The 25,858-nt window shown below is 38.7% G+C and overlaps 1 protein-coding gene across 5 annotated transcripts in view; it reads right to left on the bottom strand.

Moving 5' to 3' along the window:
- The window catches only part of LOC103017265 (cyclic AMP-dependent transcription factor ATF-7), a 91,703-nt gene that overhangs the window by 44,900 nt on the left and 20,945 nt on the right, over positions 1 to 25,858 (bottom strand). The window contains exon 2 of one of the 5 annotated variants that reach the window (XM_057556266.1): positions 3,522 to 3,576. The exons of the other annotated variants lie outside the window; for them this stretch is intronic. The gene's annotated coding sequence lies outside the window, so the exon portion shown is untranslated. The remainder of the gene's footprint in view (positions 1 to 3,521; positions 3,577 to 25,858) is intronic. 5 annotated transcript variants of the gene reach the window in all.

Here is a 25,858-nt window from a genome sequence, read left to right as displayed (position 1 = left end):
GGAAAGCTAGAAGAAGAAAATTCCTGGTGCTACTCCTTTTTTCTTCCTCATCCTCTGACAGTGAGGCAACACACTTGAGACTAAAAGGTAAAACAGCTAAAAATGGCAGAACAGAGAGGTAGAAAGTCCTCAATAACCTTGCTTAATTGCTCAGTCTTAATTCTTAGACTTCTTGTGTTACAGGTGTTCATGAAGTTTTAAGCTACCGTTAGGTACTTGTAGCTGAAACCATTCCTAACCAATACATGATGGTTTTCAGGATATAGATTTTTCCCTCATTTTCTATGTAAGGAACATGGATATGGAATATGCAATAAAATATCTTGTTCTATACCTTTAAGAATACTTATCAATTGGACCCTAATGTGGAATTCCATTTTCATTTTCACATAGTATACCAAATAAATTATTCTATCTCATCATCAATTTTTGCCTTAGGGCTCCTTAAAAACAATAGCTATATAGTGTCTGAGTTGGGAAACACAAAACAGTAAGAGAGAGGCACCCTATCATGCTGCTCTTGAAACTGAAGGAGTTAAAGATCACTCTTCACTAAAGTATGGAGTTTCAGGCAGAAGGACATCTTTTCTCATTCCTGGCTGCCCCTCTCCCTCAGTACCTAATGGCTGGCTCTTTACTAAATGCAGGGCACTCTTGGGAACTATGCTAAAGAATTAACCACAACAGATCCATTATCTTTCTTTAGATGGTAGCTACTTACTTGGATGGATTAAATGCTCAACAAACTTTAAAGGACCAGTGCCTAGGAGCAGAGAAATCCCAGGGACAATTCAGCAGGGCTTGGTCCCCTGTCAGTTACATGGTTAATTGCTTTCTCCATAGCTCTTGCCTAATGGTAGACCTTTTAGTATTCTACTTTCCAGATGTAGCCACTTAGTTGGGGTACCATTAAAGTTCCCAAAGGGACAACTTTAGTTCTTAACAAAGCAAGGAAACTTCTTTTTGGGTCAAAATGATTATCATACAGTCCTATTAAGTTCTTGCTGAAATTACAAACTTATATTTTTCAATCTCATCTCTCTTCCCAAGTTCTTATTAGGATATTATGAGCCCTTGAAAACCATCAAGTACTTTTTTTGTTGTTGTTTGTTTGTTTTTTAAATTAATCAATTTATTTTTTGGCTGTGTTGGGTGTTCGTTGCTGCACATGGGCTTTCTCTAGTTGTGGCAAGTGGGGGCTACTCTTCGTTGTGGTGTGCGGGCTTCTAATTGAGGTGGCTTCTCTTTTTGCAGAACACGGGCTCTAGGCGCGTGGGTTTCAGGAGTTGCAGCATGCGGGTCCTACAGCACAGGCTCAGTAGTTGTGGCTCACGGGTTCTAGAGCTCAGGCTCAGCAGTTGTGGCACATGGGCTTAGTTGCTCCGTGGCATGTGGGATCTTCCCGGACTGGGGATTGAACCCATGTCCCCTGCATTGGCAGGCAGATTCTTAACCACTGCTCCACCAGGGAAGTCCCAAAGAACATCAAATACTTTTATCGTCTAATTTCCTACACGGTAAGTGATGTCATCCCTGGATCTCACATATGGGTGGGAAAGACAAACATGCAGTGTGAACAGTGTGGACCATAACCATTAAAGTTAGGAAAATCTACTACACTGTGTTTTTCTCTTGGGCTGCTGAAAATTTCACTATGGAAAAAGAATATTCTAAACACTTCTTGATAATACAGGAGATTCTGAATGCTTACAACAAACTGAGCAGAGCATATGTGAGTCACAGTACAGAGCATACAATAACTAAAACCCTGCCTTGTAAGGGCATATACAATTTACTACTGTAACAGTTAAGCCAAAAGAAAAATTAAAGCTGGGGAAGAGAGAGAGCGACGGAGAGAGAAAGACAGAGGGAAGAGGAGAAGGAGAGAGAGATCTCGGTCTCCAAAACTGAGTGCTTAGATTGTTGGGGCAAGCTTACAAGATTACACTCACTCACTCTAAAATAATTTCAAAATGCAGCAATACACTTTTGTTTTAAACAAGCTATCAAATCTTAAGTGCCCAGAGCCTTAGCAACCATAGAAGAGGTTACAGGCTGATAAAGAAATGGGCAAAGACAAGACTCAAATGGTTTGGCAGTCTCTAGAATAAACCAGAAGCTTATACAGGGTATACTGATTCTGCCTTGTCACCTTAATTTAATGCAGAAAAAACTTCTTACCCTGATTTGTTGACATATTCGGCTGATTTATCTTTGTGTCTAACTAGGAAAGTTTTGAAATAAAACCAGGCAAATGGCAAACTCATTAAATTTGGATGAGTTTAATGTTTAAAAGCAAACATGCTTTTTAGCCATTAGAGATATATTTTAGAATGTTGGCCACTGAATAGAAGTCTATAATAAAAGAACACAGGCAGGCAGGGGAAAAGAATGGAATCTATGCTGCCTAACAGTAACACTTATGCACATGCTCCTTGACTTTCATAGTGATCCAATATAGCAACAACATCAAATACTGGGGAAACTGCCCCTGCTAACCTCTCCAGCCTCACCTCTTGCTGCTCTCCACCAAAATTTATGCTCCAGCAACATAAAACTATCTGCAGTTTCTCTGAACATGCTATGCTGTTTCATTCTTTTGTATCTGCTGTTCTCTTATGTGTGGAATGTTCTTCTCCACCTTCTCTGTCTGGCAAATTTCTATTTACCTTTCAAAACCAGTTAGAGTGGGGCTTCCCTGGTGGCGCAGTGGTTGAGAATCTGCCTGCCAATGCAGGGGACACGGGTTCGAGCCCTGGTCTGGGAAGATCCCACATGCCGCGGAGCAGCTGGGCCCGTGAGCCACAACTACTGAGCCTGAGCGTCTGGAGCCTCTGCTCCGCAACAAGAGAGGCCGCGATAGTGACAGGCCCGCGCACCGCGATGAAGAGTGGCCCCCACTCGCCGCAACTGGAGAAAGCCCTCACACAGAAACGAAGACCCAACACAGCCAAAAATAAACATAATAAATAAAAAAAAAAACAAAAAAAAAACCAGTTAGAGCATCATTTCCTCCATGAAACCTTCCCTGATGTCTAACAGACCTCTCAATACTTGCAAATACTTATATTATTACATTTATCATATTACGAGTAATTACATTTTTATGTGTCTGCTTCCCCTATGAGACAATGAATCTGTTGATGTCTTATCCATCTTTCTGTCACAATATCTAGCATGGTGTCTAGCACATTGCAGATATTCAAATATTTTTTATTAAATTGAACCCGCAGAAGCTAAAGAAGCTCTGAATGAATTGAGAAAATTATTCATGGACTAGTTTTTGGAAACCTGTCCCCAGGCTTACTCAAGTTTGGAGGTACCTGGAAAAATACACAACAGCAAATGCCTTGATTTTTAACAATGGATCCTTTGTGTACACTAAGTCTCTCACTAGAGACATTTGTGAAAACCAATAGTCAATTTTTGATTGTGGTCTAAAATGATAACAAATTGCTCCAGTTACATAGAACCCCCACCCCCCCCACCTTCCCCCCCATTATATCAGAATGGAGACAAACCAGCAGGTGGTAATGGGATCCTATTAACCTTCATATCACATTACAACAGGCCCATCTGTTAGGAGAAGAGAGAAGAGAAAGGATAAATATAAAAACCATCAAGCACACCGATGGGTGTCAGGGAGGATCTAAGTAGACTCTGGTACTCCTAGTCCCCACTTCTTGGTAACAACTCACTATAGCAAACTGCTAATTTCAACCATAGTGTGGTAGGCCAATAATAGCTCCTATACTAGTTTGCTAGAGCTGACAAAGTACCACAAACTTGGGGTCTTAAACAACAGAAATTTATTGTCTCATAATTCTGAAGGCCAGAGTTTGAAATCAAGGTGTCAGCAGGGCTGGTTCCTTCTGAAGGATGTGAAGGAGAATCTGTCCCATGTTTCTCTCCTAGCTTCTGGTGGTTTACCAGCAATCTTTGGTCTTCCTTGGCTTGTGGCAGCATAACTCCAATCTTTATTCCCTGGGTGTACGTCTGTGTCCTGTTTCCTCTTTTTATAAGGACACCAGTTATACTGAATTAGGGGCCTACCCTACTCCAGTATGACCTCATATCAACTAATTACGTCTATGATCCTATTTCCAAATAACGTCACATTCTAAGGTACTTGGGACTAAGATTTCAACATGTAAATATAGGTGCACAATTCAACCCATAACAGTTCTCAAAGATATGCCCATGTTCTAATTCCTAGAACCTGTGAATGTTACCTTATATGATGACTAAATTAAGGGTTTTGAGATGAAGAGGTTATCCTAGACTATACAGTTGGGCCCTCAATGCCATCACAAGTATCCTTATAAGAGAGAGGCAAAGAAGAAGGTGATGTGAAGGCAGAATCAGAGATTGGAGTGATGTGGTCACAAGCCAAAAAATGTTGGAAGCCACCAGAAGCTGGAAGAGGTAAGGAAAGGATTCTCCTGAGAGCCTCCAGAGGGAGCATGGCTCTGCCTGCACCTTGATTTCGGACTTCTGGCCTCCTGAACTGCGAGCATAACGAATATGGTAGATATTAAACCAACTATCAGTAATCACTTTAAATGTCAATAGTCTAAATACACCAATTAAAAGAGATGATCAGAGTGGATCAAAAAACAAGACCCAACTATATATTGTTTATAGGAAACACACTTTAAATATAAAGACATGTATAGATTAAAAGTAAGGGGATGCAGAAAGATAAACCATGGTAACACTAATCAAAAGAAAGGGGAGTAGCTATATTAATTTCAGATACAGCAATCTTCAGAGCAAGGAAAGTCATCAGGGATAAAGAGGTATTACATAATGATAAAGGGATAAATACTTCAAAAAGACAAAAAAAATCCTTAATATACATGTGCCTAATATCAGAGTGTCAAAATAAATGAGACCAAAACTGATAGAACTGCTAGGAGAAATAGATGAATCCACTATTATAGTCAGAGACTTTGACACTCCTCTATCAGAAATGGACAGATCCAGCAGGCAGAAAATCAGTAAGGACATAGTTGAACTCAACAGCACCATCAATCAACTGAATATAATTGACATCTACAGAATACTTCATCCAAGAATAGCAGATTACACATTCTTCTCAAGTTCACATGGAAGGAACATTCACTAAGACAGACCTCACTTGAGGCCATATAACACACCTTAACAAATTTAAGAGAATGGAAATCATACAATGTCTGCTCTCAGATGACAATGGAAAAGAAAAGCAAATTAAAGCCAAAGTAAGCAGAAGAAAATTAATAATAAAAATTAGAACAGAAATCAATGAAATTAAAAACAGGAAATCAATAAAACCAAAACCTGATTCTTTGAAAAGATCAATAAAGTTGATAAACCTTTAGATAAGCTAACTAAGAAAAGAAAGAAAGGGACTTCTCTGGTGGTCCAGTGGTAAAGAATCCACCTTACAGTGCAGGGGATGTGGGTTCGATCCCTGGTCAGGGAACTAAGATCCCACATGCCATGGGGCAACTAAGCCTGTGCACCACAACTACTGAGCTCAGCACCTCAACTAAAGAGCCTGCATGACACAAACTACAGAGCCTGCGTGATGCAAACTACAGAGCCCATGTGCTCTGGAACCCGCATGCCACAACAGAGCCCACACGCTCTGGAGCCTGTGCACCACAACAAGAGAAGAGGAAAACCCGCACGCCACAACTAGAGAGAAGCCCGCGTGCTGCAATGAAAGATCCCGCATGCCTCAACAAAGATCCTGCATGCCGCAACTAAGACCCAACGCAGCCAAAAGAAAAAAAAATTAAGTACAACCTAATGAAATCTGAACATGTTATGAGACTACAGGGTAGGGAGAAACCAGTTTTATAAGAATTGGGGACGTCATCATAAAGGAAAATAAAGATAATATTAAAAAAAAAGAAAAGAGAGAAGACACAAATTACTAGTATCAGATATGAAAGAGGGACACCACTCCAGATTACATGGATGTTAAAAGGATAATAAAGGACTATTATGAACAACTCTATGCCCACAAACTTGATAACCTAGATGAAATGGGCCAATTCCTTAAAAGACACAATCTGCTAAAACTCACACAAGAAGAAATGGACAATCTGAATAGGTCTATATCTATTAAATAAATTGACTCAATAATAACAACCTTCCAAAACAGAAAGCACCAGGCCCAGATGGGTCCACTGGTGAATTCTAGCAAACATTTAAGGAATAAATTATACCAATTCTCTACAATCTCCTCTAGAGGATAGAAGCAGTGAATACTTCCTAACTTATTCTGTGAGGCCAGCATTACTCTAATACCCAAACCAGAGAAAGACATTACAAGAAAAGATGATTATAGACCATTCTCTGTCATGAACATGGATGCAAAAATCCTCAACAAAATATTAGTAAATCAAATCCAACAATGTATAAAAAGAATTATAAACCACAACCAAGTGGGATTTATCTCAAGTATGCAAGGCTTGTTCAACATTCAAAATTAATTAATGTAATCCATCACATCAGCAGGCTAAAGAAGAAAAATCACATGATCATATCAATAGATAAAGAAAAAGCATCTGACAAAATCCTACACCCATTCATGATAAAAACTCTCAGCAAACTAAGAATATATGGGAACTTCATTAACTTGATAAAAAACACCTACAGAATACCTACAGTAAACATTATACTTAATGGTGAAAAACTCAAAGCTAAGATCTAGAACAAGGCAATGGGGCTTCCCTGGTGGCGCAGTGGTTGAGAGTCTGCCTGTCGATGCAGGGGACACGGGTTCGTGCCCTGGTCTGGGAGGATCCCACATGCCGCGGAGCAAGTAGGCCTGTGAGCCACAACTACTGAGCCTGCGCATCTGGAGCCTGTGCTCCGCAACGAGAGAGGCCACGATAGTGAGAGGCCCGCGCACCACAATGAAGAGTGGCCCCCGCTTGCCGCAACTGGAGAAAGCCCTCGCACAGAAACGAAGACCCAACACAGCCAAAAATAAATAAATAAATAAATAAAAATTAAAAAAAAAAAAAAGAACAAGGCAATGATGTCCCCCACTCTCACCACTCCTTTTCAGCACTGTACTGGATATCCTAGCTAATGAAATAAGATAAGAAAAGGAAATAAAAGTCACAGAGATTGGGAAGAAAGAAAGAAAACTGTTCACAGATGACATGATCATCTACGTAGAAAATCCAAAAGAAAAAACTCCCAGAATAAACAATTATAGCAAAGTTGCAGGATACAAGGTTAATATACAAATGTCAACTGTTTTACTATATACCAGCAATAAGCAAGTGGAATTTGAAATTAAAAACACGATGCCATTTACATTAGTACCTCCGAAAATGAAATACTTAGGTGTAAATCTAACAAAATATGTAAAAGATCTATATGAGGAAAATTATAAAACTCTGATGAGAGAAATCAAAGAACTAAATAAATGGGTATTTATTGTCAAGATGTCATTTCTTCCCAACTTGATCTACAGATTTAATGCAATCCCAATTAAAATCCCAGCAAGTTATTGTGGATGTTAACAAACTGATTCTAAAGTTTATATGGAGAGGCAAAAGACCCAGAATAGCCAACACAATACTGAAGAAGAACAATGTTGATAGACTGACACTACCTAACTCCAAGATATACTATAAAGCTATAGGTAATCAAGACGATGTAGTATTGGTGAAAGAACAGATTAAAAGATCAATGGGACAGAATAGAGAGTCCAGAAATAGACCCATATAAATATAGTCAACTGATTTTTAACAAAGTAGCAAAGGCACACATTCTCAAGTGCACATGGACTATTCTCCAGGAGAGACGACACGTTAGGCCACAAAACAAGTCTTAATAAATTTAAGAATACTGAAATCATATCAAGCATCTTTTCTGACCGCAGTGGTATGAAACTAGAAAACTGGAAAATTCACAAATATGTTGAAATGAGACATGCTACTGAACAACCAATGGGTCAAAATGAAGAACTTGAAAGAGAAATAAAAAAATACCTTGAGACAAATGAAAATGGAAATATAAGATACCAAAACTTATGGGATGCAGCAAAATCAATTCTAACAGGGAAGCTAAGAAAACTAAATACCTACCTCAAGAAACAAGAAAAATCTCAAATAAACAACTTAACTTTACAGTTCAAGGAACTTAAAAAGAAGAACAAACGAGGCCCTAAGTTAGGAGAAGGAAAGAAATAACAAAGATCAGACCAGAAACAAATGAATTAGAGGGACGTCCTTGGTGGCACAGTGGTTAAGAATCTGCCTGCCAATGCAGGGCACGCAGGTTCGAGCCCTGGTTCGGGAAGATCTCACATGCTGCGGAGCAACTAAGCCCATGTGCCACAACTACTGAGCCTGTGCTCTAGAGCCTGCAAGCCAAAACTACTGAGCCCGCGTGCCTAGAGCCCGTGCACCACAACGAAAAGTAGCCCCCACTCGCCGCAACCAGAAAAAGCCCACGCGCAGCAATGAAGACCCAACACAGCCAAAAACAAATAAACAAACAAATAAATAAATTTATATACATATATAAAAAAGAATTAGAGACTACAAAGACAATAGAAAAGATCAATGAAACCAAGAGCTGGTTCTTTGAAAAGATAAACAAAATTGACAAACCACCAAGAAACCACCAAGAAAAAGAGGACAAAAACAAAAAAACAAGAAAAGCAAAAAACCAAAACAAACAAAAAAACACCACAGAAATGAAAGAGACATTCCAACTGGTGCCTCAGAAATACAAAGTATCATAAGAGACTACTACAAACAATTATAAGTCAACAAACTGGGCAACCTAAAAGAAATGGATAAATTCCTAAAAACATACAACCTTCCAAGACTGAGTCATGAAGAAACAGAAAATATGAACAGACTGTTTACCAATAAGGAGACTGAATCAGTAATCAAAAACCTCCCAACAAACAAAAGTCCAGCACCAGATGGCTTCATTGGTGAATTCTACCAAACATTCAAAGAAGTATTAATACCAATCCTCAAACTTCCAACAAATAAAAGAGCAGGGAATACTTCCAAACTCATTTTACAAGGCCAGCATTACCCTGATACCAAAACCAGTCAAGGACACCACAAGAAAAGAAAATTATGGGCCAATATCCCTGATAAACTTAGATGCAAAAATCCTCAACAAAATAGTAACAGAATTCAACAATACTTTAAAAACATCATATACCATGATCAAGTGGGATTTATTCCAGGGATGCAAGGATAGTTCAACACCCAAATCATTCAATGTGATACACCACATTTACCAAATGAAGGATTGCATTCGATCATCTCACTAGATGCAGAAAAAGCATTTGACAAAATTCAACAACCATTATGATAAAAATTCTCAACAAAGTGAGTATAGAGGGAACATACCTCAACATAATAAAGGCCATACATGGCAAGCCCACAGTTAACACCATACTGAACAATGAAAAGCTAAAAGCTTTTCCTCTAAGAGGAACAAGACAAGGATGCCCACTCTTGCCACTTTTATTCAACATAGTACTGCAAGTCCTAGCCAGAACAATTAGGCAAGAAAAAGAAATAAAAGGCACCCAAATTGAAAAGGAAGAAGCAAACCTGTCATAATTTGCAGATGATACATAGAACACCCAAAGACCACCAAAAAATTCTTAGAACTAATAAGTGAATTCAGCAAAGTTTCAGGACACAAAATCTATACACAAAAAGTCTATTGCATTTCTAGACACTAATAATGAACTATCATAAAGAGAAATTAAGAAAACAATCTCATTTATAATCACATCAAAAATAATAAAATACCTAGGAATAAATTTCACCACAAAAGTGAAAGATCTGTACACTGAAAACTCTAAGACACTGACAAAAGAAACTGAAGAAGACACAAATAAATGGAAAGATATTCATGCTCATGGACTGGAAGAATTAATACTGTTAAAAAGCCCATACTACCCAAAGCAATATACAGGTTCAATGCAATCCCTATCAAAATTCCTATAGCATTTTTTCACAAAAAGACCAAACATTCCTAAAATTCACAAAAGACCCTTAATAGCCAATGCAATCTTGAGAAAGAACAAAGCTGAAGCATCATGCTCCCTGATTTCAAACTATAGTACAAAGCTACAGTAATCAAAACAGTATGGTATTGGCATAAAAACACACACATATATCAATGAAAGAGAGCCCAAAATAAACCCCTGCATATATGGTTAATTAGTTTATGACAAGACTATACAATGGGGGAAAGGACAGTCTCCTCCATAAATGGTGTTTGGAAAAACTGGACAACCACATGCAAAAGAATAAAACTGGACCACTATCTTGTACCACATACAAATATTAACTCAAAATGAATTAAAAACTTGAATGTAAGACCTGAAACCATAAAACTCTTTAGGAAAAAACATAGGCAGTAAGCTCCCTGACACCCATACTGGTGACTTTTTTTGGATCTGACATCAAAAGCGAAAGCAGCAAAAGCAAAAATAAACAATTGGGACTATATCAAACTAAAAAGCTTCTGCACAACAAAGAAAATCATCCACAGAATGAAAACACAACCTACTGAATAGGAGAAAATATTTACAAATCATATATTTGATAAGGGGTTAATATCCAAAATATATAAAGAACTCAAAAGCAAAAACCCACACAATTCAATTTAAAAATGTCACAAGATCTGAATAGATATTTTTCCAAAGAAGACATACAGATGGCCAACTGATACGTGAAAAGATGTGGAACAACACTAACCTGTAACCATGGATACAGAGGGCCAGTCATATGTGGAATCTTAAAACAAAAGCCCACCAAACTTACAGAGAACAAACTGGTGGTTACCAACGGTGCGGGGGGGGGGGGTTAAGGGGGTCAAATGGGTGAAAGGGGTCAAAAGGTACAAACTTTCAGTTATAAAATAAATAAGTCATGGGGATGAAAGGTACAGCATGGTGACTACAGTTAATATATTACATATTTGAAAGTTGCTAAGAAAGTAAAAGTTCTCATCACAAGAAAAAAATTCTGGGACTTCCCTGGTGGTCCAGTGGCTAAGACTCCACGCTCCCAATGCAGGGGGCCCAGGTTTGATCCCTGGTCAGGGAACTGGATCCCACATGCCGCAACTAAAGATCCCACATGCGGCAACTAAAGATCCTGCATGTTGCAATGAAGATCCCACACATGGCAACGAAGATTCCACGTGCTGCAACTAAGACCTGGCACAGCCAAATAAATAAAGAAAGAAAGAAAGAAAGAAAGAAAGAAAAAAGAAAAAAATTCTGTAATTATATATGGTGATGGATGTTAACTAGATTTACTGTGGTGATCATTTTGCAGTATATATAAATATCAAATCATGTTGTACACCTGAAACTAATATGTTATATGTCAATTATACCTCATTTTTTTTTTAAAGGAGCAAAAGCAATATAGTGGAGCAAAGATAATCTTTTCAACAAATAGTGCTGGGACAACTAGAAATCCATATGCAAAAAAGTGAATTTGGACACAGACTTTAAATCCTTTGCAAAAACTAACTCAAAATGGATCACAGACATAAATATGAAACACAAAACTATAAAACTCCCAGAAGATAACACAGGAAAAGACCCAGGTAATCTTGGGTTTGGCAATGACTTTAGAGACAACAACAAAGGCATAATCAATAAAAGAAATAATTGATAAGCTGTACTTCATTAAATAAAAACTTGTGTCCTGTGAAAGACAATGTCAAGAGAATGAGAAGGTAAGCCATAGCCTGGGAAAAAGTATTTGCAAAAGACACATTTGATAAAGGACTGCTATCCAAAATACATAAAGAACTCTTAAAACTCAACAATAAGGAAACAACCCAATTAAAAAATAGGCCAGGGCTTCCCTGGTGGCGCAGCGGTTGAGAATCCGCCTGCCAATGCAGGGGACACGGGTTCGAGCCCTGGTCTGGGAGGATCCCACATGCCACGGAGCAACTAGGCCCGTGAGCCACAATTACTGAGCCTGCGCATCTGGAGCCTGTGCTCCGCAACAAGAGAGGCCACGATAGTGAGAGGCCCGCGCACCGCGATGAAGAGTGGCCCCCGCTTGCCACAACCAGAGAAAGCCCTCGCACAGAAACGAAGACCCATCACAGCCATAAATAAATTAAAAATAAATAAATAAATAAATATTAAAAAAAAAAAATAGGCCAAAGACCTTAACAGACATCTCACCAAAGATATACAGATAGCACAAAAACATATAAAGAGATGCTGCACATCATATGTCATCCAGGAAATGCAAATTAAAACGACATACCACTACACATCTATTGTATTGGCCAAACTCTGGATCACTGATAACACCAAATGCGGACAAGGGTGTGAAGCAACAGGAACTTAAATTCATTGCCAGTGGGAATGAAAAAAATGGTAGAGCCAATTTGGAAGACAATTTGGCAGTTTCTTACAAAAATAAACATATTCTTACCATACAATCTAGCAATCATGCAGTTTGATATTTATCCAAAGGAGCCGAAAATTTACGTCCACACAAAAACCTGCACATGGATTTTTCTAGCAGCTTTATTCATAACTGCCAAAACTTGGAAGCAACCAAGATATCCTTCAGTAGGTAAATGGATAAATAAACTGTGGTACATCCAGACAATGGAATACTATTCAGTGCTAAAAAGAAATGAGGTATCAAGCCATGGAAAGACATGAAGGAACCTTAAATGCATGTTAAGTGAAAGATGGCAATCTGAAAAAGGCTACATACTGTATGATTCCAACTATATGGCTTTCTGGAAAAGGCATAGCTATGGACATAGTAAAACGATCAGTGGTTGCTAGGAGTGGGGGGTGGGGGGGGGTGGGAGGAAAGATGAATAGGTGGAGCACCGAGGATTTTTAGGGCAGTGAATATACTCTGTATGATAATATAACGATGACTGTATGTCATTATACATTTGTCCAAACCCATCAAATGTACAACACCAAGAGTGAACTCTAAGGTAAGCTGTGGACTTTGGGTGATTATGATGTATCACTGTAGGTTCATTAGTTGTAACAAATGTGCCACTCTGGTGGGGGATGTTGATAATGGGAAATGCTATGTTTGTGTGGAGGCAGGGAGTATATGGGGAATCTCTGTACTGTCCTCTCAATTTTGCTGTGAACTTAAAACTGCTCTAAAAAAAGAGTCTTAAAATTTTTTTGGAAAACCACTAAGTAAAAGTAAATAGATTGTTGCAAGTTTATTCTCATAGAGTGCTCAGAAAAAGAGCCTGAAAAATTAAGCCTGAAGTAGAGTACTCATTGTTTATATTTCTATAAGACAGAAAAGCATGGCATAGCAGAAAAGTCCAGCTTCTAAACAAGAACTGCAGTCTCTTTGACAGAGCTCCAATCAAATTATGCCCTAGCCGCTGATTTTTCTATCACCACTTCCCCTTTGTTTCAGAGACAGCATCCATGACCTTCTGTTCATGTGGTGGAGGAAGAAATTGCTTCCCAGAAAGGCTTTTAGCCCACTGCATTTTACTAGATAAAGAGAAAACAAAAAGCCATTCGACTCTGACAAGCTGATTACTGTCTACAGAGGAGCAAAATGCCTCCCTCAGGACTACAAGGTACAATATGTTCAAACCTTTAACCACTGCTCTGCCATGAGCTGCTACATATGTGCACACAACTCTCTCTTCTCTGAGCAGTCACATGCATAACTGAAAGTACAAGCCTCCATAAGGCCCTATCTGGCTGTAGCTTCAAATGCATGTAAGTAAAAGAATGCTGAAATAAAGTCTCCCCTTTTCACTTTTGCAATTATCTAGGTAAAAATTAAAAGGGAAGAAAAGGAAAAGTTGAAGAGGGAATAGCTAAATTGTTGAACCTAACATGGTACCTTATAGAACATATTTAGACACCTAGACCCCTGAAAATTTCAGAGTAATTACTTTTATTGTTCCCTCCAAATACAGTCTAAGTGGACTACAGTCTCTTCCTAATCCTAAGAAATGCCTGAAACTGAAGTATAATAAAACAACAAATGTCTGAAGTTATAAACATTAACACAGTGGAAAAAAAATTAATGCACACAGATTGCCACTGTGTAAAAAAAATGATACTAACTGAAGTGACAGATGTCTGTAATACTATCTGCCCACTCTGGTATTATACAGCTATCTCCACCTACACACCACAACAGATCTTTAAAATTACCTCAACAACTCTTTTCACTTGAGTCAAATAACTTATGGTAGTGAAAGATTTTTTGTTTTTGTCGCTATTGTTGTTTTGGTTAGTAAGCTTGAGAAGAGAGACACAAAAATGAGGTAACTGAGGCTAGCATTAAAATGTAGGGCCTTTTTCTTTTCGTTTTTTAAAATAATCATCCATCCTATTAGGCTGTCACTGTCTACCTGATAACCTCTTAGGAGCCAAGCTTGTAGTTTCTGTTTGATAGGTTGCTGTCCTGAATCACCTTTTCTTTGTATTTACAGTTTTTCAGAAACTCCAGGACACACACACACACACACACACAACTAACTGGCTTGTCAGAGGCATCCAACAAAATAAACAAATGAGATCTTTGGACATCCAGAGTAATCATTTTGATAGCTTGTGACCTTGCCCAATAAGGTATTCTTAGCTCTGAAGCCAAGAATTTGACTTCATGGTCAAAGGTAGACAAGACAAGACTCTAGTCAGATACTTCCTACAGTTGAACGCAGAGTTAGTTTCACGTAGTCCACGGTTATATAATGAATCATTATTAGAATCAAGAAGGAAATGTATATTTTAAGCAACTTTCCAGTAAAGGATAAAGACATTCAGACAAACATACAAAGAATCCCTTTACTAAAAATATCAACTATAAGACTCTCCAGGGACAGTAATGGAGGTTCCTCAAAAAACTAAAAATAGAACTACCATATGACCCAGCAATCCCACTACTGGGCATATACTCTGAGAAAACCATAATTCAAAAAGAGTCATGTACCACAATGTTCACTGTGTCTCTATTTACAATAGCCAAGACATGGAAGCAACCTAAGTGTCCATCAACAGATGAATGGATAAAGAAGATGTGGCACATATATACAATGGAATATTACTCAGCCATAAAAAGAAACGAAACTGAGTTATTTGTAGTGAGGTGGATGGACCTAGAGACTGTCATGCAGAGTGAAGTAAGTCAGAAAGAAAGACAAATACCGTATGCTAACACATATATATGGAATCTTAAAAAAAAAAAAAATCGTTCTGAAGAACTTAGGGGCAGGACAGGAATAAAGACGCAGACATAGAGAATGGACTTGAGGACACGGGGAGGGGGAAGGGTAAGCTGGGACGAAGTGAGAGAGTGGCATGGACATATATACACTACCAAATGTAAAACAGATAACTAGTGGGAAGCAGCCTCATAGCACAGGGAGATCAGCTCGGTGTTTTGTGTCCACCTAGAGAGGTGGGATAGGTAGGGTGGGAGGGAGACGCGAGAGGGAGGAGATATGCAGATGTATGTATATGTATAGCCGATTCACTTTGTTATACAGCAGAAACTAACACACCATTGTAAAGCAATTATACTCCAATAAAGATGTTAAATAAATAAATAAATAAATAAATAAATAAGACTCTCCGGGGGGCTTCCCTGGTGGCACAGTGGTTAAGAACCCGCCTGCCAATGCAGGGGACATGGGTTCGATCCCTGGTCCGGGAAGATCCCACATGCCACGTAGCAACTAAGCCCGTGCACCACAACTACTGAGCCTGCACTCTAGAGCCCGCGAGCCACAACTACTGAGCCCGTGTGCTGCAATTACTGAAGCCCGCATGCCTAGAGCCCATGCTCTGCAACAAGAGAAGCCACCGCAGTGAGAAGCCCGTGCACCACAACAAAGAGTAGCCCCCTCTGGCCGCAACCAGAGAAGGCCCACACGCAGCAACGAAGACCCAACGCAGCCAAAAACTAATTAATTAATTAATATAAAAAATACTTTTCGATCTCTTTTGATCCTTTATGTATACTTCTACATGTTTTTATCACAAATTATTTCACATAAATATTTCCATGTATCTACTTAGCCATGTATTTCCACTTGCAATCATAAATGTCCATCGCATCAACACACCACAGTTCGTAAGAGAAAAGGAAAGAGCAGATATATGAAAGTGCTATGAACTCAAAGAAGGAAAGAATGTGAGATCTGAGTGGAGAAGAATTCTATTATTTAACAGTTAAGACCCTCCATGCAGTCATACCTCCAAAAAGTCAGAGAATAAACAAGTTATCAATCATTGGGCAGATCATGTATCTCACTGCACTGGTAACATACTCCAAATCATACCCTAATTCCACCTTAGTCACATTTCCTCTTGTTACCAATCAGTATGGCAGCCACAATAACAAAAGCCCCACTGCTACATGGCACTACATAAAGCAAGACACCCAGATACCATCCTTTGCATTTGGGAGCTTACAGGCATAAAACTAAGAGGAGGAAGAAGGGAGTATGAGTGAGGAAGAAGGGAATATGAGTCAGGAAGTGACCCAGTCTAGAATTCAAAAAGATGACACCACAGTGTTTCTTTGGGCCTATTAGTGGAGAATGCTGAAGCTATGATTTTTAGGTCACAGTTTTCTAGCTCTGTCTACATTTCTTGTTGGTCAAGAATTAGTTTTCCTTCCCATCTTAAAATCATGCCCCTGCTACTAAACAGTGGTTGTTTACCTCACAGAAAGTTAGCTACATCTCAGCAGCATTCCCAGGTACATAAAAAAAATTATAGATTTTTTTTTGGGGGGGATTTTTTTTTTTTTAATTCAGACAGAAAGTCACAAAAATTATACTCATCCTCATCAGTTCACTCAGTCCCATGTAATTAATTTTTTTTTCATCTTGATCTTTTGTTAGCACTTTTATGAGTTCATCAGTTTTTCATTAGAGTTCTGAAAATGCTTATTCATTCAGTTCAGCAGTACAGTCAGTTACCAGAAACCTGTACTTGTCAGAGTCTTTTCCATGAATTTCTTGAAGATGAAACCCTTTTTTTTTTTTTTTAATTTTTATTTATTTATTTATTTTTAATTTATTTATGGCTGTGTTGGGTCTTCGTTTCTGTGCGAGGGCTTTCTCTAGTTGTGGCAAGTGGGGACCACTCCTCATCACGGTGCGCAGGCCTCTCACTATCGCCGCCTCTCTTGTTGCGGAGCACAGGCTCCAGACGCGCAGGCTCAGTAATTGTGGCTCACGGGCCTAGTTGCTCTGCGGCATGTGGAATCTTCCCAGACCAGGGCTCGAACCCGTGTCCCCTGCATTGGCAGGCAGATTCTCAACCACTGCGCCACCAGGGAAGCCCATGAAACCCTTTTATAGGAACATATTTGCAAAATCATCAGAGTACACCCAGAACTGTCTGTAAATGACAAAAGACTTAAAAATGACCATGGTTAAAGATTTGATGAAAGTTCATAATAATGCAGTTGACAAGAAAATTAGTTATTTCTGAGATATACATTTTAAAGTAATAACTAGGATTATTACTTATAACATTATACCAGAACATATAATATTTTTAGAAGTTTCCTGTAATGTCTGAAACATTTATATTAACATATTTCCATACATATTTCCATACAAATACAAATATAAGATTTTTAGAAATTTCATGTAATGTCTGAAACATTTATATTAACATATTTCAACATTATAGATTAATAAGGCTGAGGCAGTTGCAGAGATGGCTCTTTGTTTTAGTAAGAATTCTTATCTTTTTGTACAGGCAGAGCTCAGCTGTCGATCCAGCTCTCTCTGGTACGGCAGCCAGACGACTATCTACATCAGTAACAAACTATAGCTAGGACTTACTTAAATGATTGCATTTGGACCAGTGCAAAAAAACACTACTTATTCTTTTTTTTTTTTTCCCCTGTGCTAGATGTGCATATTTACATGTGTATGGAGAAGAATAAGGAAGCAATTTATCCTAGTAGAAGTGCTGGTCTGAAGTGTGCCTGGGTTTGTATTACAGCTCCATCACAAAGTATTGTATGACCTTGTACAAGTTATTTAATCTCTCTGAGCCTTAGTTTTCTCATTTGTAAAACGGAGATAATATTATACCCTCCCTCAGGATTTCTAGGGCTAAATAAAATAATATCTGTAAACTATTTCTGCACAGTATATAAGAGCTCAGTTAGCTTTAGTTATTGTTGCTGTTGCTGTTATTATTATTAGACATTGATAAAGTTAAACAATTTTCTTTCTTTTTGTTCTCTCCCATTCCCCCCATATGATACCCATATAATTTTCCTATACATTATATAAACACAACATTTCCTCTAAGTTGTAGATGTATGTATGCACACATAAGATGTTGGCCTGCACTAACTGATGTTAATCCTGAACATTATGCTATAGAGCCTACCCTAGGCTAGTGTTCATTTTTACCATATAGTCAATTCAGTTCAACAAGTAAGGAAATTAAATTAGTGCTGAGGCCAAGACTGGAAGATTCTCATATGTAGCCAAATCTAAAAGGTAAAGAGTCAATAACTCTATGAAAAGAGATCTTACCCAATACCAGGGAGTTAACATTCTAAGTAGATGGAAAACTTGAATCCCAGAACTAAAGAAATCAAGTCACTCCCTTTCCCCCATATTTTATCAATCTAAAATTTCCATGGGAATTCCCTAGTGGTCCAGTGGTTAGGACTCCACGCTTTCACTGCCATGGGCGCGGGTTCAATCCCTGGTCGGAGAACTAACATCCCACAAGCTGCGCGGCACGGCCAAAAAATAGTAATAATAAGTAAAATAAAATAAAATAAAATTTCCAAACCAGGACAAGGAGGAAATGTCTCTTTCTACCCAAAAAGAATTAAGTTGTTTCTAGTGTTCATTGGTGCCCTTCTTAATTTATACTTCTCGGGAATTCCCTGGTGGTCCAGTGGTTAGGACTCAGCGCTTTCACTGCAGGGGCCAAGGTTCAATCCCTGGTCAGGGAACTAAGATTCTGTAAGCCATGCAGCGTGGCCAAAAAAAAAAAAAAAAAAAAGATTTATACTTTTCAACTAGCATCTAGCAGAAGGAAGTTGAGATACCCCAAACAAACCTAATGAGTAAATCTGTTTATCTTTGACATCCTCATAAGTCGTCATGTCTCTTTTGCTTAGGGGCCATTCTACCTAAGCCAGTTCTCAGCTACTAACCCCTAAACCCAAATAAAAACTTCTATTCCTTTATGTAGCCAATATTACATCTGTGGTTAAACTAATTTATACTAAAGTGTGAATGATAGCTCCCATACTTTTCTAATAATATTAACTTACATGAATCTTTAATTAATGTAGAAGTACATTATTTAAATGTACTTCTACATTTAAACAGAAGTAAATAAATCAGTTTATTTACACTGATTTTTTCAATCACATATAAGGCTGCCAATGGGAGAGAAGGAGAGGAGACTTTATTGTACTCGACTTCAACAAAGGAAAAGGGATCACAGGCTTTACTTCCTCTCACCTTGCCCAGCCCTAATACCTTGACTCCCCAGAAACAGCCCATTCAGTGTTCATTCTGTCCTTGTTCCCAATACCCAGAACCAGTAAAACTGTCTCCAGGCAAGCCAAATCCTTTAACATCAGAGAGACTCCCAGTAGAGAAAAAAGGCTGGCCACATAAATCTCCCTAGATTGATTCTTTTATTTTTGAGAGGCCTCAGAGCTGTGACCTCACATCTTAATTTTCTCTCCCCCATTCTCCAACTATTCCCAATCACATGGCTATCTGCTCATGACTTTAAAAAAAATTAAAGAAATGCATGATTCTAACTATATGACATTCTGGAAAAGGCAAAACTATGAAGATAGTAAAAAGATCTGTGGTTACTAGGGGCTGAGGTGGGGTGGGGGATGAATAGGTGGAACAACTGGGGATTTTTACGGCAGTGAAACTATTCTGTATGACACAGTAATGAAGGACACATGTTATACATTTGTCAAAATGCATAGAATGTACAACACAAAGATTGAACCCTTATGTAAACTATGGACTTTAGTTAATAATAATGTATCAATATTAGCTCATCAGTTGTAACAAATCTACCACACTAATACAAGATGTGGCAGGTTGGAGGTGCAACAAGGTGGGGGGTAGATGGGAACTCTTGGACTTTCCTCTCAATTCTGTAAATATAAAACTGCTCTAAAAAAATAAAGTCTATTAATCTTTTTTAATTAGAGGAAACACTGGTTAATAATCCCCACCAGGAACAATGGCTAATAAGAGCCAAGATAAGCAGTACAAGAGGAAGGCAAAAAGTAAAAAAATAAGACTATAAGACTTGATCTCAAACTGGAGAGGACAATAACTAAAGACAAGGAAAGAGACTTGAGGAAATGAGAGAAAGACAACTCTCGCAGCATTTTTATAGTGACTAGTGTGCAAAACACTAAAGCAAATGTTATCTCCCTCAGAGAAAGAGAAGCCAAGCTCATACGGGGCACTGAGATATTCAGCAGAAAAATCACCACCATTAAGCCTCTGGCATACTTACGAGTGTCACCCTGATGCCTCTCCCTGTGGCTAAGAAATCAGAGCTTGTCATTGTAACCAAGTCTGCAACCTGTGCTGGTGCCAATCTGTATAGAAGATTGAGGTATTTTTCAGAAAAATCAAGGGGTAATTGCCCAGTATCGAAAGAAGATCTGACCCTTGAGAGGAGAAAAGAGGCGTTCCTTTTGCCATTGGATGAGCCTCTCTGGAATAACATAAATGGCTCTTAGAGAGATTATATATCTGATAAGCAGAGCTGCAACTCTGACAGCCAATCTGCTGAACGCCGAACAGAGCACTCAGCTTTCTACAATGACTCAAAGGACAAGGTAAAGCTGCAGATTTATTCCGCTGACTTTCCTTGCAGAGCTACTCAAGTTTTTCAAAGGCAAAAAGGAAGAACTCTTTCCTTCCAACCCAGGGAATTGCAAATTCCACCTGGGATCTAAAGACAGAACTATGTTTGCTCCAAATCTGACATCATCGATGTGAACAAGAAGATTTAAAAGCTGGAATGATGGCTGGCAATTTTAGTCTTTCGAGCAGAAGCTGGTTCAGCTCTTCAATCTGCCAGCAGAATCAGCAGCCACACGGGCACATGGCGTGCCAGACTGGGAATGGGCTAATTTCACAAAATTCATTCTCATTCTCTCTGTACTTTCACATGACAATTGCAAATAGTCCAGATTCTTACCAAAGCACAATCTTAGGTAGCATATTTCACTGCACAAAGAAATTTCAAAGTAAAAACACAAAGGCACCGTAACAAAGAGATAAATCCCGAAGCTTCCATCTTTTCTCCATGATGCTTTCTTTCCTCCTTGAAATCCTTTCCTTAACCTGTTAATTTTATGAGAAGACTTAAAAAACAAAATCTGTCTACAATAAACTATAATTAGCAGCATTTCTGCCTCACAATTTGTATGTCACTTCTTCAAGATGAGATTTTAAAAGATTTTCTATACATCCTAACTCGAATGTAACAGCCACATGCTATGATTTATAGGACAGTCCCTCTGTGGTTAAATACATCGAACCAGGGCTTCCCTGGTGGCGCAGTGGTTGAGAATCTGCCTGCTAATGCAGGGGACACGGGTTCGAGCCCTGGTCTGGGAAGATCCCACATGCCACGGAGCAGCTGGGCCCGTGAGCCACAATTGCTGAGCCTGCGCGTCTGGAGCCTGTGCCCCGCGACGGGAGGGGCCGCGATAGAGAAAGGCCCGCGCACCGCGATGAAGAGCGGTCCCCGCACCGCGATGAAGAGTGGCCCCCGCTTGCCGCAACTGGAGAAAGCCCTCGCACGAACCGAAGACCCAACACAGCCAAAAATAAATAAATAAATAAATAAATAAATAAATAAATAAATAAATAAATAAATAAATAAGAAAATCCTTAAAAAAAAAAAAAAAATACATCGAACCATCAACAGACAAAAGAAAAACCAGGCTTGAGAGTTAAAAGATACCCAATTTGTTTAAAACCTTTTTTTATGTTATCTTATGATAAACAAAGACTAAAAAGCACTAACATTTCGAGGGAGTCAGTTTTATTTTTATTTTTAAAAACATGCATTACTGTACTGAGCAAGTACCCTGGAATAGGTACTGGAGGTAGGGGATTAATAATAACAAAATATAGCGCAGAAAATTATAAGCAGGCTAAACCAGAATAATATTTTTCCCCCAAAACAAAATACCCTTTTTTAGAAAAATGAAGGAAAAGAGGACCAAAAAAAAAAAGTTTTGCTCTATAAATAATACTATCAAACAATTATATGTCTTAACTTTAGCTAAGTGTTTACTAACACTTGCAACTGTAACCCTTTCAAAGGGATTTACCATTTAGTTATAAAGACAATTAAGACTGAAACCTGGCTCTGACCAAACTCCAGCTGAAGGTGCTTTTCTTGTATTATAAAGTCCAATTTAAAAGGGGCATTTTGTTTTATTTAAGTCACTAGCATATGGTTAAAAAACTTAAGTTTGCCCCGTTACATCCTTTGGGCAGAACATTTAAGTTCTCTTTCTTCTCCAATGAAAGAGCATCCAGAGAGCATCTCTTGCACCTTGTTCATAATGCACAATTTATCGGCATTTCGTTTCCTTTCTAAATGGCCGGGAGGGAAGAAGAGCTCCATAGCCACTGTGTGTGGTTAGTAATGGCGCTTTTACTTGTCATTGTACAAAGCCTGTTAAATATTTACAACACAGCAATATCTAGTCCTAAACACCCAGTTGTGAGTTTGAATTTTTTTAGAAATAAATCTATGACAAGTTTTCCCCAGCAAAACGCCAGAAGACTCTCCTAACAGCTTCAAGAGACCCAGCGGGTCCAGAGGAGCAGTTATAGGCCATCTGGTGATTACTTATTATTATTTATACAGCAGTGTAGATGTACACACAGATGTGTTATGAATCCACATACAGAGTAGGCCTTAACAAGGGCTTCAGACAAAACGCGACTGCTGAGCAAGTCAATCTGCATTAAAGAAACATGCTAACCAGACAGAGGGAGCACGCTGGCTGTTCTTCAATTTGCCGCATTAGCTGGAAGAGTTTTTGATAAAAGAACGAAGAATTCTATATAATGATGACAATATCTTGTAAGTTAACAACCTAGTTATATGTACATGGTTTTGCAGGGGTGGCAAAAGAGGGATTAATGAAGGACAGGCTCTCATATCCGGAAGGCGGTTTATAAACTCAGCAGTTTGTAAAAGAAGGGACTAGGAAAGAGGCCCTTCTCCTGACTTAGGATGAACTGAGATACAAAGACAGAGGATTTTTTTCTACTAGGAATGTTCTGAGAACAGTTTCTGGGCTCCCATTCCAAATATTAAGTCATATCCAAGGAAAACAAGAGTAACTGAAAATTTTCACCTTAATTTCTTGGGTATAGCTCCAATTAGGTTCATACGGCCTATTTTTTTTTGGCAGACTGGAGCTGGGATGCTTTTAATCTACTATGCTCTTAGTAACATAATAATAAATATAACAGAAAAAACTAAAATAACCAACCACTTGTTTCTAAGAGTAAATGTCAAGAGTGCCAGATCTGACATTAAAAAAACCTGGGTTTAATTCCTTGCTCTTAACATGTCTACATTTTTCATCCCAGTCCCAGTTTTTTTCTTTACTATGCATAACAGTGGTCTACTGCTATTACAAGATTACATAAAACTGCAGCATACTTAAAGTGGACTGAAAGTTATTGCAAAATCAACATATTATTACAAAAAAACAAGGTTAGCATTTGGCCTAATTGTGTAAAAGGCAGTGTATTTTCAGCTGCCTGACAGCATGCAGGCACTCTTACCAGATGGGAACTGGATTAATTATTGAATGAAATATGAATTATTAAATAAAAATTTGAATTTTTTAAAAACTCTTGGCAGGGGGTGAGAAAGAAAGGCTTGTTTGCCTGAAATTGTTTTCACCTGTCGAAGCATGTAAAGATAGCACATATCACAGCACATATCACCACAAGCGGTGTTTATGTACCAGAGCCATTTTTTCCTATGTTATTCTCCAATTCAAGATGCTCCCCTAACATAAAGAATTAGTAATCAGCACCAGCCATTCTTCCTTGCTTTTCTTTTGTGCCATTGTCAGTTAATAGGAAAACTTGCCAAAGGGACAGAACTAACAATCCCGAGTCCCACAGTACCAGTAGAGCCTATTTCATGGGAGGGCTGGGATAACAGGAATAATCTCTATAGATTTGTGTTACATAGGCAATAAAATATACACCTTTGCAGCATGCCAGCATTTAACCAATCATAGAAGCTATTTGTTGCCTCATATATTACAAAGCAATAGAGATTTAAGGGATAATGTTCATGGAGGCAGAGGATACGAAGCAATAAACAGCACTGGAGGTTGGTTAAATGCCAAGTGAAGCCAGGACTACAGCACCATAAACATTATTCCTATTATATGACAAGATAAGGATGTAAAGAAGCTGCCCTCCATCCCACCACAACTAGGGCTCTACTGCTACCCTGGCCTTCGGAAGGGAAAGCAGGCTCCGGAAGTCTATGAGCTAGTTATACGTGTCATGTCTCAGAAAGATATGAACAGAACCTCAACCTGTACCTAAATGTTCTCTGGGAGAAGAAAAGATCTGGTAGTAGATATCCTCGGCGGGGGTGGGGTGGGGATAGAATAACAGCACCTCAGCATCACAATGGACAGAGAAACAATGAAAGGATTTTTCCTTAAAAGGACAGAGTCGATACACAGTAGTTATGACAGAAACCTTTCTCAAAAATGGCTAATAATGGGATGATACTATCCATGAATAGTATCTTCTCAGAGGAAATGTGTTCCTGTTCTTAAGGAAATAGACATTCTAAGTAATAAGCTTATAAAACCAGCTTCTGCTCAAAGACTTGGTAGTGGTAACCAGAAGGACTACTTAAATCTGCATAATTCATACTGGAAACCAGCATCATATGCCTGAAAGGGAGGTATAGGAATATGGAAATTGTTGACTCCTGGTAATAAAAATTGGACAAGGAATTCCCTGGCAGTCCAGTGGTTAGGACTTCGAGCTTCCACTGCAGGGGGCATGGGTTCGATCCCTGGTTGGGGAACTAAGATCCCACAAGCAGTGCGGTGCGGCCAAAAAAAAAAAAAAAAAGGTACAAATTTCCAATAAAACATTTTAAGGGAATTCCCTGGTGGTCCAGTGTTTAGGACTCCATGCTGTCACTGCTGAGGGCCCGGGTTCAATCCCTGGTCACGGAACTAAAATCCCACAAGCCTAGAGGCATGGCAAAAAAAAAAAAAAAGGACAAAAAGCATCCAAAAGGTAAGTTATCGAACTGTATCCACATGAAGTAACATCTCAAATTCAAGATTACTGACACACAGTAATTTTTCCTGCTTCCACATGCAACAGAACTTTATAATCCACCTTCAAGTAAAAGTGCCCCCCGAAGCATTAAAAACTTACAAGACTTCCTAGATTCAGCACCAAACTGTATTTCTAATATTTTAATAACACAGAGGCAAAGCTATTTTATAGTTACAATGTTTTTTAAATAGATGCTATCTTATAAACATTTCTAAAACCCATACAACTCAAATTCAACCAGCCCTTTACCACAGGGTATCTGGGGCTCTGCTGCCTTAACAACACTAACCCAATCTGCAGAGGCAGCTCTATTAACTATTCCTGCTACCACATTCTGTAAAGAAATATTAGCAGGAATATTACTTTCCCTGAGTTCCTCTTCATGAGGGTGATAAGGCCTCAAGAGAAACAGAGACTCAACAGGAGAATAGGAATAAGTGAGCTCAAAAAACTCTGTCACCTGTCT

The sequence above is a fragment of the Balaenoptera acutorostrata genome, chromosome 11 (assembly GCF_949987535.1).
Source record: "Balaenoptera acutorostrata chromosome 11, mBalAcu1.1, whole genome shotgun sequence".
Classification (NCBI taxonomy): Eukaryota; Metazoa; Chordata; class Mammalia; order Artiodactyla; family Balaenopteridae; genus Balaenoptera; species Balaenoptera acutorostrata.
This window is presented reverse-complemented; position numbering and strand designations above follow the sequence as displayed.